The sequence below is a fragment of the Ambystoma mexicanum genome, chromosome 3q (genome assembly GCF_040938575.1).
Source record: "Ambystoma mexicanum isolate Mex_15411 chromosome 3q, UKY_AmexF1_1, whole genome shotgun sequence".
NCBI classification, from domain to species: domain Eukaryota; kingdom Metazoa; phylum Chordata; class Amphibia; order Caudata; family Ambystomatidae; genus Ambystoma; species Ambystoma mexicanum.
In genome coordinates this window covers 274,434,947-274,452,347 of record NC_090926.1, presented here as the reverse complement: position 1 = coordinate 274,452,347, position 17,401 = coordinate 274,434,947, and the positions used below count along the sequence as shown (strand labels likewise).

Here is a 17,401-nt window from a genome sequence, read left to right as displayed (position 1 = left end):
GCTAAAGCCCTTGTTTTGTCCAAACTGGAAAATAGTAATGCCCTCTATTTAGGGAGTAATAAATACATTACTAACAAGATCCAGATTTTACAAAACAACGCCTTGAGAGCAGCCCTAAGCGTTCCCAATAAAGCGCACATCTCTGACATTAGAAGAGCCAACAACTGGCTCTCCACGAAAGACAAGATCCTCCTCAAAACAGCATCCTTGACACATAAATGTCTCAACTTTGCCGCACCACACTAACTCACAGACAGATTTACAAGACAATCCTCCAACCAGCCCACTAGAACATCTAATGCCAACCCCCTAACGGTGCCCAGATTTAAACGTACTAAGACTGGCGGAAGCAGCTTTCCGGTCAAAGCTGCTCAATACTGGAACTCCCTTCCCCCACTCCTGAGGGAAGATGTACCCTTCCTCAGCTTCAGGTCCAACCTCATCCGTTGGATCAAGGAAAATGACCGTTAACATATCCTTGCATGCCATTCCCCACCTGTATATACCATGTATATTGTTCACGGTGTATCTATTTAGTTGTGTAACTTACTTACCTGCTTCTCATCTTATCCTGTACAAACTGCCTGTTCCTCACCCGCTACTTATTGTATAAATTGTATAAATGTATGTTCCTGTACAGCATTGTAACCTAAGCTGAACAACCTTCTTGATGCTTATTGCGCCCTGATACCCCTGGGTCTGGCGTGCATTACAAATATTAAAACAGACAATCCCAGTGCCTTCTTGCATGGCAAAATAGTGGTGAAAGTCCGACCATATATCTTTAGGTCCGGTTTTAACATGTTCTAGCGTCCCATACAATTCCTCCACGTCCTTCGCCCATGTGAGCTCACTCAACCAGTCCTTTACAGCAGGGGGAGTTTGGCATTTCCAGTCTAACAAAATCTGTCTCCTGGCTAAAAGGAGACCCAGATTCAAAAACCTGTGTTTCTCTTCGTTCATCGGCTTAGTGATGCCCAACACGATAACGCTCGGCGGGAACAAGACTGCAGACCCAGACACAGCTTTCAAGGTATCACACAACCCTTCCCAGAAAGATTGCAACTGTGGGCATGCATAGAACACGTGAAACAGATCTGCCTCATCGCTATTACACCTCGAGCACCCGCCCGTGCAGTTGTTTCAAAACAGTCAGAGTCTGGCTGGGGCATAGTGTAGCCTGTTAAGAATCATAACATGGATCAACAGAAACTTAAAATGAAAGATTTTCTTCATTAGCCTGAATAACGCGGCCCATTGTTTGTCTGTAAATTCAGTTTGCAAATCTCGCCCCCCTTTTCTTCTCAGACATCCGGGCCCATACACCCCACTACGTACAACTATCGATTGTAGAGAACGGATACCTTTTTTGCGCAGCCGCCCACTGTTGCTTTGTGTATATATGATTCTCCGGAACTAATTTCGGATCACTATATTCAGGCCACTGCATCCTGAATGCTGTACTCATTCGCCAATACTTCAATTTCTGAACTAGAGACTACCCCACCTGGTTCTTGAAGTCCTCCCATTCGACAAACCTACCCTGCGCATACATGCACCTCAATGCGTTAACACAGACTGCACTCCAACTTCCTGAAATAGAGCGCTACAATTCGGAGTCAGACCGACATGCATCCAGAGAGGAGCCCTCCTGTCATAGGGTTAACAGTAGTCCCCTGAGCCGCTGCAACCTACCCCACTCCTGTTACACAGCCACTAGCGGGTCCATGAGCCCACGGGTCATATATTTAGTGTCGTACATCAATGTGTGAAGTGCCAACGTACCCACTGCACCTTTTCCCAGCACTACGTGCGGAGGAGGGAAAGCAAGTCCTCCGAGTAGGAGGCATACAATCCCTGCGCAGCCAAATAATAAAGATTAAGGTGGGGGCTCTTAGGCCACCCTCCTCCCAAGGCCTAGTCAGTGCAAGCAACCCATTCAAGCCTCAACTATTACCCCACACAAAGGACAAGCAAAGTGACTGCAGCGCCCAGAAGTACACCCTGTATGTCCACACCGGGATGTTACTAAAGAGGTACAGCAATTTCGGAAGAAACAACATTTTCACTATGGCTAGGCGCCCCATCAAGCACATCAGTACCTTCACCCAGCGCTCATTTTAGGCTCTAGTTGCTTCACGTAGGTAGTGTAGTTTAGCACTATAGTCTCTTTTGCGGACCTGTGGACAATGATTCCGAGGTACCGGAAAGAATCATGGACCACCCGTAGCCCGTGACAGCCCACAAATCCCTGCCCAACTTTCAGTGGGAACACATCCGATTTATCCCTGTTGAGGTGTAATTCTGAATAGCTGCTGAAATCCTCCCCCACGGATCTATCCGGGTCTACGACAACAGAATATGATCTGCATATAATGATATTACTGTCGGGGGACCGCCCAACCTCAGTCCACTCCAAGAGTGATGCAGACAAATCAGCTAGGGGTTTGATCACGAGCACAAACAAAATAGGGGACAGAGGACATCCTTGACGGGTCCTGCCCCTCAATGAAATGGCCTCAGATAGCATCCTATTCTATTTGATCTGTATACAACAGCCATACCCATGACACAAAGCCTGGACCAAAGCCAATATTTTCCAACAATGCAAGTAGGAAAGGCCAGTACACTGTGTAAAAGGCCTTCTGCATATCTAAAGATATGGCGACCGTGGGTGAGTCAGTGGGTACCTGTGCCAACACGTTATAAAATCTATGAAGATTCAATGCCGTCGCTCTACGAGGTATAAACCGTGATTGATCATTGTGAATGAGGTATGACATCAATGGCTGCAGTCGGTTCGCTATGGCTTTGGTGAATATCTTGGCGTCAACATTTATCAGCAACAGGGGATGGTACAATGTGCATGCCTCCACATCCTTGCCCAGTTTCACAATCACCATGATCACAGCTTTGCGCACCGCACAACTAAGTCCCTCCTTCCAAAACTGTAGCAGATACAGGACTAGACTATAGCTAAACTCCTTATTAAATTCAGCCCCTAACCCGTCGTGGCCAGGTGCCTTGCTAGACAGGAGCTCCTTGATTGCCCTCAAGTTCCTCTTCAGACATGGAAGCCTCAAGAGCTCCGGATGCCTCCCTGGATAGTAGTAAGGTGAGGATAGTGTCAAGGTATCTCCTAATTTCGGTGTCTGTCGCCTCACCCTTTGGATTATAGAGTTGATCATGAAACTCGTCATTTATAACCCCTTTCCGAAGTTACGCATACTCCATATGCACCATTAATATATGTGATCAGGACCCTGCCCACCTCTCTACATATCAAGCACAGTCAAGAAACATCTAGGCCGCTCCGCCTCCCTGTATTGGCGCGCCATCATAGGTCTATCAAAGAATCTGATCCCTCTTGGAGCAAGATCATGGAAGGAGTCTAGCTCCCCTTTAATCTCAGAGAGCACCTTGGAGAAGTAGTCTCAGATTGAGCGATCTTTAGCTCTTTCAGTTGTGTCTCAACCCTGTCCATGTCTTGCCTAATCACCTTCAGCACCCCTGTGCTCCCCGTGCTCAGAAATATTGTGAGAAACATGAGGGTTTTCTCCCCAGCAGACCTTGAGGATCCCTTAATTCAGGTGGCCAAGAAAGGGCTGGCCCTCTCTTATCCTAACCCTAAAGGCAGACGAGCGGGGAAAGGTCACCGGGGTAGGGGAGCCTGGGGTAATGCTCAGGAGAATGCCCAAAGGGAGACGCAATGTTTTACCGGGGAAGAAGAGGAGGGTGAGATCCCTGAGGCCTTTGCAGGCTATAATACAGCTAGATCACTTTGTCCGATTGAATCTCTCCTTTCTCGATCCCATGACCCCTCCGTACAGAACCATTCCCCTAAGACCTCAAACCCACTTGCACTCAAAGATTATCTACCCCAGAATCCCTGTTTTCCTGCACCGCACCCGAACCCCGAGCATTCTTTTCCACATCCCTCTGGTTACTCTACTCTGCAAAAACACTACGGTTCCCACAATTCCCTCTGTTCATTTCACGATCCCAGTTATTCCCATTTGCTTCACAAACCCAACCAATCGCGGCCCTCTGATTATCATTTTCCGAACTACCAATCGAATGTAACCAACAACTACAATTCCAACAACGCTCATGTTTATTTCACAAACCCTCCAACACCTACCCTTCAGAGATCCCCACAAACCCTAATACAAGGGTTATAATTCCATGTAACACCTCTTTCCCTTCCGATTTCGTAGGATACCTGGAAAATCTACCACTCTCTTTTTCTAACTCGAACACTTCGTTATGTTATGACCGATCACGGAATATGCACTCTGTTTACCTGACATGTCCCAACCCAAGGGACAGGCAGAGTCAGGCAACTAACCAAAATCACACACACCTTATGGCTCTTTCCTTTCCCCAAAGGGATAAAAGGCAGAGCACAAAAGCACACGACGAGCACGGTAGACAGCACGACAGCACAGCTAACTGGGCCCCGGCAGGTTACCTTCAAAAGAAGGAAAAAGCTGCAGAAATCGAGAGGGTGGCGAGGAGAGAAGCAACAATGCCCTTTTCGTCCGAGGCCCGCAGAACCTTTGTGGAAGAGGAGATAAGACTGCGAACAATAGCACAAGTGTCTTGCAGCAGATGTCAACGGTACACAGGGCAAGCCTCCACAGATAAGCAGGAGCAAGGGAAGTTCCCGCAACCGTGGTACCGGCCTTGACTCCTGTAAAGAGGAAAGCCAAGCGGTTCATCTCAGCAGGTGAGTTGAAGGGAGAATCGATAAGAACCAGACTGTGTTGAATGAGAAGCGCAGAGTGGCAAGTTTGAACCAAGTTCAATTAACTGTACATTGTAAAAGGGAAGACCAGCTGAAAGGGACCCTGCACCAAGTGGGTGCTAATTTGAGAGACTCTGGTCGACCCAATCAGGATTGAAACTACAGATACAAAATGGCCGTAGGAGAGCCGCTAAAACAGGTCAAAGTGGTCATACAGGAGGTCAAGCAAAATCCCTGTAAAATCGAAAGAGTTTGATCTGCAAATTGAGAGAAATCAAATGGAGTGAATCCAGATTGTCATTTGGGGGTCAGCACCCAGTAGAGGGTGACCCAAGGGGGTGAAGCCATCACCCAAAGTAGTGACAGAAGGGTCAGCGGCCAGAAGAAGGGGACCCAGGGGTGAAATTGTCACCCAGAAGCATTTGTAGAATTGTTTGGGATCCGAGCCCGGCCGAGGGAGATCCGGGGGTGAAGACATCACCAAAAGTGTTCTGAAGGGTCTCCCTGTCTAGTCCCTGGTGGTCTGTCATCCAGGTGGCCAGGACATTCTGAATCCAGTTCCTGGGGGTGGGCCAGTGCGGCAGGATCACCAGGATCGGGAGCCCTTGGGCAGTGGGGGACCGACAGGTGAGACGCGGTATACCCCTTCTTTTCACACCTTTTCCCCATTCTACCATGTAGGACATTCAAAACCACTGCCCCCCCCCTTTTCTGATATGAACACTTTCGCACGACACACCAGGGAACGGACTAACACCAGAGCCGTTTACTTGACATGTCCAAATACAAGGGTAAGGCAAAGTCGGGCACTTGATCAGAACCACACACACCTGATGGCCCTTTCCCTTCCAAACAGGGATAAAAGGTGGAGCGAGAGAGAACAGTACGAACACGGCAGACAGCACAACGGCACAGCTAACCAGGCACGGTAGTTCAAGAGAAGGCGAAAGCTGGCGGGAATCGAGAGTGTGGCGAAGAGAGAAGCGACCTTGCCCTTTTTGTCCCACGCCCGCTGAACCTTCGTGGAAGAGGACATAAGACTGCAAACAATAGCACAAGTGTTTTGCAGCAGATGTCAACGGTACACGGGGCAAGCCTACGCCGATAAGCAGGAAAAAGGGAGATTCCTGTCTCTGTGGTACCAACTGTTAGGGAGAATTCTCTCTTTAGGCTGAATTTCCTAACCTAGTGAGTCCCCCAGCAGCTTTGCTGGATTTCTGGAGTTGGTTTTTTGCCTCCTGCCAAGAGTGAGAGACTTTTTTCTCCCACCCTTGAACATGATTTATGGTATTCCTTTGACTGGTAATGTGTTTTATGGGCTATGGGGTCCTTTACTCCATAGGGTCTCATATGGTTTTCCTATGTGTGTTACACAGCACCCTCTGTGCAGTAACACAGGGGTTTAATAGTGGCACCCCACCATAGACTCCATACCCTGGGACTGACTACTGTCTCCCAGGGCATGTAAAGTCACCATTGGCTTTACTAGTCCCAAATTAGTAACAGAAACCAGTACAAACCATCATATTGTGGACGTACTGGTCGGGGCAATTTGATTGCCCCGTGGTCTGTTAGTCGAGGGGGCACGTCTCCGTCCCCCCAATTCGAGTTTTGGCTGGTGGCAGTGGAAACTACTTTTTATATTCAACCGCAAATATTTTCCTATGGGATTTTCCCACTGTTCGAAGCTTCCAACTTTAATTATTTAATTCTCATAGCCTCGAACATACCGCCGGTTTATTTAATTAATATTAATTCTCCGGTTGGTATTTTTTGCCAAGACTCGATTCTAAAATGGCGTTTGTGTTCTCTTCTGTGACTCCAACCCAAGTCGAGCCTTTTGTTCCACATTTTGGCGGGCTTCTCCACAGAAGCCTCCAAAAGTGGTGCCACTCTGTCTGGGTACAACAGGGGATGTGGGAGGGGGTTTAGGCACCCTGGACCCAGTTAGCTTGGTAACTCCGGTCGCACTCTTGTGTGATTGGCCCAAGTGGTGAGCCGGCCGGCTCACCACTTAGCATGTTTGAGTGACAGCTAGGCTGAGTGAATGGGGATTTTCTGCATAAAAGCAGGGCTTTGGGGACTGGAACTTCAGAAGTCGCCACAGGACCTGAGAATCCGACGAGGGAGAAGCTGAGCCGACCTACCACTACACCACCGGTGGAGCCCTGCAGAACCGACTCACCACTTCCCGACGACAGAGAAGATCTCCCGTCTGGAGAGGCTTCTTCCCCTGACTGGTGGGCACAACCAGTTTGCCTTTCTTTCTTCGCACCCCAGCCCGGTTTGTGGTCGAACTGCCCGTGCCAAGCATCCCGGCAGTCGGTTAGCCACTCACCACTGAACCACGAATCACAAGACCGCTCCTTGTACCTGAGAAACTCCGCGGCTGGTTTCTTCCCTGGCAGTGCAACGGACTCCTGTCTTCCTCCACGACGAGATCCTCTCTTCCCCCGGACAAAGCACCGACTTGCACCCGCTGCCAGGAACAACTGCCCCCGCTGAAGCGTTCTCACCACTTTAAGGTACCATGTCCGCCAGGCCTCCCCTTCTAAATATTGCTACAAGGTAATAATAACCCCTTAACCTTCTGGACTGGGCTGGCCGCCTTGACCCTCAAACTCCTTTTTGAACCTTTACAAGACTTTTGTGCACTGCAACCGTGTGACCCTGGACACATTTCGTTTGGATCCTCTGAAGTGGATCCGGCCTCTTGAAGTCTAACTTCACGGTTTCCCTTTGCCTTCCTCTCTTGTTATGTTCTGATAAAAGTGTTGGGATCTGTTTCAACTTGTTCTCTGCTCTTCTCTCCCTTTGTAAAACAAACTATTAGAGTGCCATCTACGTTAAGCGCTCACCGCTGTCTGAAAATAAGTGGGGCTTTACTTAAGACTTGTCTAGTTATTCTTTTGAGGGAGTGTATATCTTTTAGTGACTGTGTTTTTGAATTGCTTACTATTAGTGCCTGTGTGTTTTTACAAATGTGGTTTTAAAATAAATAATTATATCTCTTTTACACCAAGCCCTGGTCAGTCTTTACTCGTTCTACTGTGTTCTCTTGACCTATTGTGAATACTCTGTATACTGCCTAACTCTTCTTGAGGGAAGTCTGACTGCTCAGCCACAGCTACCAAGTGAATCTGTGTGGTACAGACTGCTACCAAGTGGGTTTACTGCCAAACACATGTAGTCCTAAATCTTTTGCAGTGGTCCCAGAGGGAACTGCACAGTTTTCTGCCTAACACCAACCTTGATTCCAGCAAAGAGGAAAGCCAAGAGATTCATCACAGCCGGTGAGTCGAGGGGAGAACCGATAAGAACCGGGCTGTGTTGAATGAAAGTTGCAAGGTGGCAATTTGAAAGAAGTTCAAAGAACTGTAAATTGTAAAAGGGAAAACCAGCTGTCGAAAAACTTGTCAATCCCAGGTTGAGTCTAACTACAGATACCAGAAAAGCATAGGAGAGCCCCCAAGATAGGTTCAAGTGGTCATAAAGGAGATCAAGCAAAATCCCTGTACCATTGAAGTCTTTGATCTACAAACTGTTGAAAAGCAAGGGAAGCGAATCCCATAAGTATTGAACTGTGTATAAGAACATTTTGAAAGTGACGAGGGGTCAGCACCCAGAAGTGGAGGACCCACAAGGGGAGTGAATCCCACATGATGAGAAAGTAAGGGAGGTGAATCCTGTATCAAGAGAAAACAAGGGAAATTAATCCTGCAGCGAGTGAAAGCAAGGGGAGAGAATCCTGATTGACATTTGGGGTCAGCGTCCAGAAGAAGGGGACCGAAGGGGGTGAAGCCATCGGGCCAAAGTAGTGTCTGAAGGATCAGCGCCTAGAAGAGGGGGACCCAGGGGTGAAGCCGTCATGCAAAGCATTTGTGGAACAGAACTGTGTGTTTGTTTCAAACTATCAGGGCCTTGAGGGCAAGAGACTTTAGTGGAAAGACTTTTTACCCGTCTGAGAACCTGATAGCTGGAGCGGAACTGTCGGCTCATGCTGGGGAAAGCTCGAGTGTGTGCTGTGCTCAGGAGACACACCTTGTCCCGTGCAGAAAACGTGGGGAGGAGACCCCTGGCAATCGAATCCTGAAATATGATTTGAGAACACTTGTTTCTTTTCATGAAAGCTATGCCACACCCTTTTTGTATTAGTTGTAAGGTTTGGCAATAGGTTTTAGTATAGGCCCTTTTTATTTGGCAGACCGCCAGTAGGTTTGCCTTATTTTTATTTGATGGCCGACGCTTGCTCCCATCTTAGATTTAGGTTTAGATTAGGAGTTTTTCCACCCTGCATTTATTGTTCAATAAACACCCTTGAACTGTGATCACGTGTGTTTTACTTGTTGCCACATGAGTTCCTCCCATGGGTGTCAGAAATGGGATGTGACTCAATTGAAACAAAAGGGGGAACTTTAGTCAGAGAGCCTATAACCCTTCCATTACCACCAAGGAATCAAGAGGGTTTGATATCTGCAGTAGTAGTGGAGCTACTATTCCCTCGGGGAAAAGAGGAATGATTCCTACAGATTTAGTTTGGTACCCCCTCTGGGATGTTACATCCGATTAGCACCAAAATCTGGTTTAGCATGGAAGTTCGGGATAGATGTCTTGGCAGGCGTTATTGATCCCGACTTCCAAGGACACATGAAGGTTCTCTTGCATAATCATGAGGAAGTCCCTTTTTGAGGTACGTCGAGGAGATCAGATTGCTCAGGGAATTTTGGAAAGAGCTTTGTTCACCCAGTTTAAAGAAAGTGACCCAGATGAAACGGAGAGGTAATTTAGGCTTTGGGGAGGCTGACAAATCTCTCGCGAGCAAGGAAAGGAAGGGAGATGAGCCTACCATTTATCCCGACATGGCCTTTGCCCAGCAAAATGACCCAGCCCTTGCTGAAGCTTTCTTACAAACAGTTCCCTGAAGAAGAAGGTAAAGAGAAGGGCATCCTTTTTCTTTTTAAAACAACGGTTACTCTATAGGAAGTAAACCTCCAGCGAAGGTTTGGTTAAAACTCAGTTAGTAATACCTAAGAGTCATCGAAAGGTTGTCCTAGAGGTCGCACATTCCCATCTTACTGGAAGGCATGTGTGCCAAGTTAAAACCCAGGCACACATTAGTGGGACATTTTATTGGCCGGGTATCCATGCAGATATAAGAACTTTCATCCAGACATGCAAAATATGTCAGAAGACCAGCCACCACATCCCATTGCCTGCACCGCTGAACCCATTGCCGATCATAGAAGTCCCCTTTTCGAGAATTGCCATGGACATAATAGGACCTCTAGAAAAATCTAAATTGGGCAATAAATATGTCCTAGTGATCGTAGACTATGCAGCCCGATATCCTGAGGCATTCCCAATGCGAAATAACACCACTCAGCAGATCCTTAAGCATCTTAAACTGTATTTCTCTAGGGTTGGTTTTACCAAAGAAATACTCACAGACCAAGGATCACATTTTGTGAGTAAGCTTATGGCTGAAGTCAAAGGGCTACTTCACATTGGCACCCTGCAAACTTTGGTATACCACCCACAAATCGATGGTTTGGGAGAAAGATTCAATTAGACGCTAAAACAAATTTTCCAGGAAATTAGTAGATAAGGACGGGAAGCACTGGGACCAGATAATCTGATGGGCATTGTTTGCCTTAAGAAAAACCCTTCAAGCTCCCACAGGCTTCTTTCCCTTTGTGTTGCTCTATGGAAGAGAGCCCCGAGATGTCTTAGACAGGCCTGCGGCACCCCAACAAACAATGCACAGTAATGTACATGATGTTTTGCCTGCAACCGCCCCCCCCAACCAAAATTGCCCTGCATTGCTAAAGTTGCCCTGCCTGCCACTACCATTCACTACGTGGCAACCATGCCCCCTCCATCAACCACCACCTCCAGCCTTCATGACGTCCTTTTGAAAGGAGCTCTGGTGAACTCCCGCTCGCTACCTGCATACACACTAGATGTGCACGACTTTATCATTAATGATAAGCTTGACCTACTCTTTCTCTGCGCGACGTGGCTACATGAGACCTCTGGCCCTGCCCTCTCCCTTGCAATCCCCTGAGGATTCACTATATTTAGGCAAGACAGGGTTGGGCAAAAGGGAGTGGGGGTGGCTGTCATTGCCAGAGACACACTCAACATTAGGAGAATTCAAGGGGAACTAGATCAGAACTCTGACTACATCCTACTTAAATTCAACCTCTCGCCCAACTGTACCATTGCCCTCCATCTTGTCTACCGCCCACCAGGTCCCTCGACGAGTTCCATAAGGCACTAAACATGTACTGTCAAATAACCTTAAAAAATCATCCAAAGTTTTACTCTTGGGTGACATCAATCTTGGGCTTAATGACAACAATGATGTCAACGCCTCCGGCCTGCAAAAAGCACTAAACATACTAGGTTTTACCTAAGCTATCACCAAACCAACCCACACCAAAGGTTGTACTCTTGACTGGGTCTCCCACCACAACTGCTCCATCCTCGTCACAGAAATCTCTCCCATTCCCTGGTCAGAATACTTCTGTATCAAACTAGACATCAACACCTCCAAAGTGCCTGCTAAGTCCACTACTGCTCTACCTGCTGCATTCTCCAGAAGCGCCCAGAAGCTCACAAAGGAGAATCTTGCCCCTCACCTTTTGATAGCGGCCCTCCAGCCTCCCTTCCCCAATGACCCGCAGCTTTTGGCCACTGCCTTCAATCAGGTCATTACTCAAACAGTAGACACCATTGCTCCTCTCACCCTTACAGAAAGCCAAGAAAGCAAAGCACTCCAATCCAATGCTTGGTTCACACAAGAGCGTATGGATTTTCATTCTAAAAAAGGGCAGCGCTCGCCACATGGAAAAACAACCCCAATGAAGCCTCTCAAGCAGCTTTTAAGACTTTATCTAGAGACTACAAAACGGCCATCATACAGGCCAAAGTGGTCTCCTTTAATTCCAGGATCAATAATTCTAACTCTGGGACTAAGGAAATATTTGCCATCTTTAGGGAACTTGAGCCCCCATCTGCCCTACCGCCCCCACACTCATAAAGGACGAGACATGGTGTAATCAAATTCAAGCTGCTATGCTAGTCAAACTGGACACTCTGCACACCAAGATTATAGCCCACCAAAATGCCTTGACCACGCTATTTGCCAATAGCCCTACTGCAACCTCCCCAGCCACCGCACCCAGGCAGGCGCTGGTGTTTGAATTTACGGACATGAGTGAACCCGAAGTCATTGCCCTCATCAAGTTCATCAAGCTGTCTAACTGCAAAGGTGATGCTTGCCCAGCCCAGACCATCAAATACTGTGCTCCAACCCTAGCCCCCTTTATAACTGCCTTCATTAACTCATCTTTTCAGTCTTGCCATGACCCGACTGCACTCAAAGAGGAGTGGGTCCGACCGCTTCTAAAAAAAAACAAATAACTCCCTTGACCCACTGGTCCCGGGGAATTACAGGCCCATTACCACAGTGCCATTTCTTCTAAAGATTTTGGACAAGGCAGCCTACCTGCAAGTCCAAAAATTCCTGGAAGACAATCATCTCCTGGGACTACGCCAGTCTGGCTTCCGGCTTGCCAAGACATGGCACCAAAACGGCACTACTTGACCTAAAAAATCAAATGGATGACCTCAGCGACGCAGGCAAACCTGCGCTCCTCCTCCTTCTAGACCTCTCAGCGGCCTTTGATTTGGTGGACCACAAAACCCTATGCCACCATCTCTCTTCCGCAGCAAACCTCTTACCGAAGACCTGTGCCTGGATTACCTCATTCCTTCAGAAGAGAGTTATGGAAGGTCTTCTCTGAATCATCCTGTGCCAACCCTACTCCCATCAAATGTGGGGTCCCTCAGGGGTCCTGCATCACGCTCACACTCTACAACCTCTTTACGAGACCCCAGTTCAGAATCTTGGACGTCCTGAGCATCTCATATACTAATTATGCAGATGATACCCAGGTGCTCATCCCACTATCGGGTGACTATCCAACAGATATGAACATCCTCAACTCCATTTACTCAACAATCCAATCTTGGATGGCAGAAAATTGGTTATATCTCAACAGTGATAAAACCGAACTTCTACTAATTGGATCCCCCTCCACCATGGGTAAACTGGACAAGCAGTACTGCTCATTCACCGTTGACAACATCCCCATCACTGTCTCACAAGTTATCAAAACACTGGGTGTGTATCTTGAACCTAACCTTATCATGGATAGGCAGGTTAATGCTATTGCATCCTGCGCAGCGAACCATTCAAACTGCTCAATGCAGCCAGACCCTTCCTCTCCCAAGAGAACTGTATCACCATTGATAGTGCCATCATTGGGTCTAGATTTGACTATTGCAATGCCCTCCTTGTCGGGACCTCCCACAAGGATCTGGCAAAACTCCAAATAGCTCAGAACTTGGGAAGAGCGAGAGGAGGTGCCTATCCCAATCTCACAAACCGCCACTCGAATGCGAGAACATATGAAAATGGTCCGAGACTTGGTTTGTACACATTTGGGGAAGGCTCAGAGTCAGCAAAAGGCTGCTTATGATAAAAAAGTAGATTTAAGATCATTCTCCATAGGACAGAAAGTACTGGTCCTTTTGCCCACGTCAGAAAACAAACTTGTCTCCAAGTGGCACGGCCCTTATGAGATAATAGAACGAACGGGACCCTGTATGTATAAAATAGCCCAGACAGAAAGCAGAAAGCCTACTTATACCATATAAACCCTTTGAAAGAGTGGAAGGAAAACCCATCAGCCACCCATGCCAAAGTATTAGCCCGTCTAGTCACGGAGGACAGAGACAACTTTGATTTAATTCCCTCCGAGTTGTCCGCCCAACAGCAAGAAGATCTAAAAGATGTAGCAATCTCCTTTCCTGACATTTTCTCAGAAAAACCATGGAGAGCAAAGGGTACATACCATTTTAACAGAACACCAGAAGGTAAAGTGGTTCATCTAAAGCCATATCGGCTACCAGAAGTCAGGAAACGGATAGTGATCGAGGAAGTCAACAAAATGTTGAAAGCTAATATAATTGAGCCTTTCTCAACTCCGTGATCATCTCCAATTGTGTTAGTCACTAAGCCTGACTGTTACTGGAGATTCTGTATAGACCTCCGTCAAGTCAATTCGATGCCTATTCCATGCCACGCATCGATGACCCAATTGATAAACTCGGAACAGACACCTATTTATCCACCTTAGATTCGACAAAAGGATACTGGCAAGTCCCCGTGTACGGGCCAGATAAAGAAACTAACGCGTTCACCACGCCTTTAGGATTAATTCAGTTTAAAGTAGTCCCCTTTGTCCTACATGGTGCACCGCCACTTTCTAAAGACTCATGGATAGAATTCTACAGCCCTATTCCGATTTCTGTGCAGCTTATATTGACAATATCGTCATTCATAGTGAAACTTGGGAGGACCATCTCTTCTACCTTTATACCATCATGAAAGTCCTCAGAAACACTGGCCTAACTGCTAATCCAGCTAAGTGCAGACTGGGCCAATCAGCTGTAAAATATCTTGGCTTCTTCGTAGGGAATGGAAACGTGCAGCCCCAACATGAGAAGGTGAAACCCTTTTTAGATACACCAACCCCTAAAACCAAAAGGGACCTTAGAGCTTTCCTCAAATTAATAGGGTATTACCGTAGGTTCATCCCAAACTATTCGGATAAAACAGCGTGGCTAACTGATCAACTTAAGAATGCCGATCTCAAAAACTTCACTAGAATGACGAAGGCGAGATATGCTGTAACATTCTGAAGCAAACCCTGTGTCAGAATGCGATCCTGAAGGTAGTCAACTTCTCAAAAGAAGTTTGTATTACAGACGCCTCACTCACAGGGTTAGGAGCAGTCTTATCCCAAATCATGCGACGGTCTAGAACACCCCATACTAATCACCAGTCGGAAGTTATTCCCACGTGAAAAAAATGACTGTGGTAGAACTAGAGACCCTAGCCATAAAGTGGGCTATTATCCATCTCAGATACTACCTATTGGGACGGAAGTTCGCACTTGTTAACAATCACTCACCCCTAGTTTGGATTAGCCAAAGTAAGTAAAGATTCCAACCCTCGGGACATGCAATGGTTTCTAAACTTACAACCCTATTGTTTCACAGTGGAACACAGAAAAGGAAAGGACCAGGGAAATGTAGATTTTCTTTCCCGGTTCCCCTGTGAAACAAATGTGGCTACATCGCATTGAGAAAGGGTATGTGAGAAACCTGAAGGTGTCTCCCTGTCTAGTCCCTGGGGACCTGTCATCCAGGTGGCCAGGACACTACCATCGCTTTTGGATCCAGTTCCTGGGGGTGGATCAGTGCGGGAGGATCACCTGGATGGGGGGCGCGTCCTTGGGGAGTGGGAGCCCGATGGGTTAGACGCAGTATCCCCCTTCTTTCAACACCTTTTCCCCATCCTACCACATAGGACATTCAAAACCACTGCGGCCCCCCCCCTATTCCGAAACACACACTTTCGCATGACACACCAGAGAACGGACTAACACCAGAGCAGTTTACCTGACATATCCCAATACAAGGGTAAGGCAAAGTCAGGCAATTGATCAGAACCACACACACCCGACGGCCCTTTCCCTTCCCCACAGGGATAAAAGGTGGTGCGAGCGAGCACAGTACGAGCGCGACAGACAGCACAACGGCACAGCTAACCAGGCACAGCAGTTCAAGAGAAGTAGAAAAGCAGGGGGAATCGAGAGGGTGGCGAGGAGAGAAGCGACCTTGCCCTTTTCGTCCCAGGCTCGCGGAACTTTCGTGGAAGAGGACATAATACCGTAAACAATAGCACAAGTGTCTTGCAGCAGATGTCAACAGAACACAGGGCAAGCCTACGCTGATAAGCAGGAACGAGGGACATTCATGCCTCCGTGGTACCGGCCTAGACTCCAGTAAAGAGGAACGCCAAGCGGTTCATCACAGCCGGTGAGTCAAGGGGAGAACCGATAAGAAGCTGTGTTGAATAAAAGTCGCAAGGTGGCAATTTGCAGGAAGTTCAAAGAACTGTAAATTGTAAAAAGGAAAACCATCTGCAGAGGGTACCGGCACCACGTGGGTGCTAACTCGAAAGACTCTGGTCAATCTCAGGTTGAGTAAAACTACAGATACCAGAAGGCCGTAGGAGAACCGCCAAGCTAAGTTAAAGTGGTCATACAGGAGGTCAAGCAAAATCCCTGTACCATCAAACTCTTTGATCTACAAACTGTTGAAAAGCAAGGGAAACGAAGTATTGAACCGTGCATAAGACAAATGTGAAAGTGACGAGGGGTCAGCGCCCAGAAGAGGGGAACCCACAAGGGGAGTGAATCTTGCATGGTGAGAAAGTAAGGGAGGTGAATCCCGTATCAAGAGAAAACAAGGGAAGTGAATCCTACAGCGAGAGAAAGCAAGATGAGTGAATCCCGATTGACATTTGGGGTCAGAACTCAAAAGAGGGGCACCTAAGGGGGAGAAGCCATCACCCAAAGTAGTGTCTGATGGGTTAGTGCCTAGAAGAGGGGGACCTTGGAAGCAGTCACCCAAAACCTTTGTGGAAAAGAACTGTGTGTTTGTTTGAAACTATCAGGCCCTCGAGGGCAAGAGACTTTTTAGTGGAATGAGACTTTTTACCTGTCAGAGAACCTGATATTTGGGAGCGGAACTGTCGGCTCGTGCTGGGGAAAGCTGAAGTGTGTGCTGTGGTCAGGAAACCCACCTTGTGCCGTGCTGAAAATGTGGGGAAGGGAGACCCATGGCAATCACATCCTGACTTAAGATTTTAGAACACTTCTTACTTTTCTTGAACGCTATCCTACACCCTTTTTGTATTAGTTATAAGGATTGGCAATAGGTTTCCAAGTATAGGCCCTTTTTATTTGATACAATGCCACTAGGACTGCCTTATTTTTATTTGATGGTCGACGCTTGCTCCCATCTTAGATTTGGGTTTAGATTAGGCGTTTTTCTACCCTGCATTCATTGTTCAATAAACACCCTTGAACTGTGATCACTTGTGTCTGTCTTACTTGTTGCCACCATGAGTTCCTCACAGCGCCCAGAAGAGGGGCAGCCAGGAGGTGAGCCATTATCACCCTGAGCAAGAGAATACGAGAGAATGAAAGAGGTTCACAGTGAACTGTGAAAGGGACATTGTAAAACAGGAGAAGTACACTGTCCCGCTTGTCATTTGGTGTCCGAGCCCGACCGAGGGAGAAACCAAGAGATGAAAGAGAAGGAACTGTTTATATAATTTGTTGAGAACGACTGCGAGGGGTCTGCGCCAAGAAGCGGGGGACCCAGGGGTGAAGCCATCACCCAACGTGAACTGTGGAATGGAACTGTGTGTTTGGTAGTTTGTTGGATACATCAGGCCTCGAAGGCAAGAAACTTTTTATGCAAAAAGACTTTACTATCGAAAAAGCTGATAGCTGGAAAGAAACTGTTGGCTCGTGGTAAGAAAGCTTGAGCGTGAATCATGCTAGCTGGAACAAAACTGTTGATTCGTGCTGGGTGAGCTGAAGTGTGTGCTGTGCTCACAAGACCCACCTTGTCCTGTGCTGAAAAAGTGGGGAAGGGAGACCTCTGCCAATCACATCTTGACTTATTATTTGAGAACACTTCTTTCTTTATTGAAACCCTATCACACAC

The 17,401-nt window shown here is 47.4% G+C and overlaps 1 protein-coding gene across 2 annotated transcripts in view; it reads right to left on the bottom strand.

The window, feature by feature from the left end:
* The window catches only part of SMARCC2 (SWI/SNF related BAF chromatin remodeling complex subunit C2), a 2,756,167-nt gene that overhangs the window by 2,547,976 nt on the left and 190,790 nt on the right, over nucleotides 1-17,401 (bottom strand). The gene's annotated exons all lie outside the window — the stretch shown is intronic.